This window comes from Gopherus flavomarginatus, chromosome 16 (genome assembly GCF_025201925.1).
Source record: "Gopherus flavomarginatus isolate rGopFla2 chromosome 16, rGopFla2.mat.asm, whole genome shotgun sequence".
In the NCBI taxonomy this organism is placed as follows: domain Eukaryota; kingdom Metazoa; phylum Chordata; order Testudines; family Testudinidae; genus Gopherus; species Gopherus flavomarginatus.
Window position 1 is genome coordinate 20,935,907 of NC_066632.1, and position 3,422 is coordinate 20,939,328.

Consider the following 3,422-nt stretch of genomic DNA (forward strand, 5'->3'; position numbering starts at 1 on the left):
AGAATGTTCTCTGTACGCCTGTCTTCCGTGACAAGAAAAATGGTATTTTGCTCAATATTGTATTTAAAAAGTGACAATTCCCTCTCCCCTTCCCCTATTTGCTGTCATACCCTCTTATTTACATAAAGTGATATTTCATCCTAAATAAATGGCTCCAGATCTTAGCATATTGCCAACCCAGTCCATCCCCCTGCAGCACAAACTCATAAGTAACCCTCTATGCTTCTTGAGTGTATAAGCACACTATGCTCTGTATGCGGGTCACCTATTCAAATATAGGCGGAGAACGCTTACAGGATGCTTTATTGTTGTTATTATCGGATGTCCAATGTGTATCCTTGAAGTTCAGATTCCCTGTCGCTGTGGCTCTGATTAATACGAAATGGCACTTGAATAAAGTAGAGTCTTAATTGTCCAGAACTAAAATAAAAATGATCATATGTATTTGAATAATTGTTGAGGGAGGATAAAAGAGATGGTGGTGGCGAGGAAGGCCTCTATAAGTCCTGCTCAAAGTAAGTTCAAAACATCAGCGAACTGGGAAAATGTTAAATCGGAGGGTTGCTACAATGTTGTCCCAAGAGTCATCTGATCAGTCTAAAATAAAACCTATTTTTTTCATAGATTCCAATGCCAGAAGTGATCACTGTGATCATTTAGTCTACCCCCTGTATAACCTAGGCCAGAGAACTTCCCCCAAAATAATTCCCAGAGCACATAAAGAGATCTTCGAAACATTTTGCACTCTTTTCACTTTCAGTGCAGGCGTGTGTGTGTGAGAGAGAGAGAATATATATGAATGTAAGGATAAATACATACGTGTATGTTTTAAAAAATAGCTAGCTAGCTATCTGCATTATTTTCTTGTCACTTCCAACGCGCCTGTGTACGCGCGCATACACACGCAGTGGAAGTGAAAAGAATGCGAAATGTTTTGAACATCTTTTTTAAAATAATTTTTATTCTAAAATATCCAGAAGAATTAATAGTTGGTTTCAGAGTAGCAGCCATGTTAGTCTGTATCCGCAAAAAGAACAGGAGTACTTGGGGCACCTTAGAAACTAACAAATTTATTTCAGCGTGAGCTTTCCTGAGCTACAGCTCACTTCTTCGGATGCATAGAATGGAACCAATTAGAATTAGAATTAGAGATAGAATTAGAAATAGAAATAGAAGAATTAAGGAACTAAATTCTAGCAACCCTCAGATTTAAAGTTTTTCCAATTCACTGATGTTTTGATCTTGGTTTGAGCAGGACTTTTCAGAGCCGTCCCTCCTCCCATCTCCCCCCACTCCCAAATATTCAGATATCTATAATTATTTTTATTTGACTTCTTGATAACTAAGACGTTGTGTTATTCGCTCGCTACTTCCTACGGGGAAGAGCCACAATGACAGGGAATCTGGACTTTACGGATGCACACTGGACACTCAAAAACAATAAAGCATCCTAAAAGTCTCCACATATAGGTGAAATGGTGCAACGCATACAGGACGTAGTGTACTTATATGCATAAGAAGCATGGAGGGTTACTTATGAGGTCCTATTGCCTTGTAACTGCAGAGGGATAGACTGGGTTGGCGCTAAGCTAAGATTTGGAACATTTCTGATTATTTAGGGTGAAATATCATGTTATGTAAGTCAGATGGCAGGATATCAACTGGGCCAGATGGTGGGGGAAAGTGTCACTTTCTAATGCAGTTTTGAGCCAAATAACTTTTGTTCTTATAGCGGCAGACGGATTTGATGGAGAGAGAGAAAGAAAGAGAGAGAAAGATCGAGAGATCTCCAATTGTTTGATTTGAAAATTCTCAGAAAAAAATTAAAAATCTTGGAATGAATATTTGTCTAGTGAAATTCTCTATCTCTCTCTCTCTCCACCCACCCCCCCATAGGTCAATATGAAAACGTCCAAAGACTGAATTCAAATCTTCAAAATTCCTGCCCTTCATATCTGAAAAGGACATGGACAGGTCAGATAAAAAGCCAGTGTTACAAATATAATGATACTCATGTCGTTTTTATTCTCCAATTAAATTTTAGTGACGTATCTTGTAAGAGTAGTCTAATTTATATTAATGAATATAATCATCCTGCAAAATATCTCCCGATTTGCTGTAGCTAGGTACCATTTCGATGTCTAATGTTTTCCCTTCTTCCTTTTCCCCTTTAAAAATCCACAATAAAACCAAATCCCGCACTTGTTTTCTTACAGCGTTAATACACAGCTGGGACTTCGCAGTCTCGTGATAATTCAGCAGTGCAGGAAAAAAATTACCCTTCCACAATAATGTTGCTTTTGTCAAACTCAATTGACTTCTGCTGATTGCTGATGATGTGCAACGGTTAACTAAGACCGACTTTCATATCTCAGGGACAAATTAAAAGTGCTCAGTGTTATCTTCATCTGTTCACCGCTCCATCAAATGTCCCAAGCAGAAGAGGAGGGAAAGTATTACTCAAGATGAGAAGCAGATCTTGTCCTTAAGTGAAGAATATAATTATCAAAATGTATCTGATCTAGTTTCCTCTTTTCAAATCAAAATATAGTGGAATTGAGATTGGGATTGAACGTTCATTTCCTAAAGGAAGAGACAACATTTCCATGTAAAACAATTGACCCTAACATGAATAAAGATCTAGAAAGTATACTATGGAAATTTTATAGAACTCATGAAAATGTGAGTGGGTGGTGGGGGCGGAGAAAATGAGCTGATGGTGAGTTGTTTGGTTAAAATAATCAATATAACTGCTGTCTGATAAGTAAGTGGGGACACCTAAGTAACTTAGACAAAAAGCTACTTCCTGAGAAATATCCTTTGTAAAATGTTAACTGGAGAAGAGTGTTGTCAGGAACAGTATCCTCATACATAGGTATATTTCATAGAATATCAGGGTTGGAAGGGACCTCAGGAAGTCATCTAGTCCAACCCCCTGCTCAAATGTATCTTTCCTTGCTTAATTAGTAAGAGTTCAGGTGTTGGGGATCCTTTTGAGAAGATGGTTTTGTTGTGCCATTGGCTTCAAATTTTAAAGAAGAAATCTTTTCAGATCAACAGGTTTATTTAAAAGAAAACCTGTTTCTGGGTATTAGAAGTGAGTGCATTCATAGCCTGCGAAGAATATTTGCATTTTCTTCTGATGTGATCACCCATCTAATTACTGTGTCCCAAAAAAACTTCCTTCCTTCCTTTCTCTGCAGCAGCCATCAAATTGAGCTCTGGTGATTTTGAATTACACTTGCAAATAGTTAGTACCTACACTACTATATAAAATATAGCTAATCGTCCCCATTAATGCATTAAAATCTTAACCGTGCAGTCTACACATTGTAGTGCGCACAACCGGTCTCACGTCGCAATAAAGTTACACGACAATTTAGTTTGTTGGGGAACATGCAGTAGGGCAAACAACCTCGACA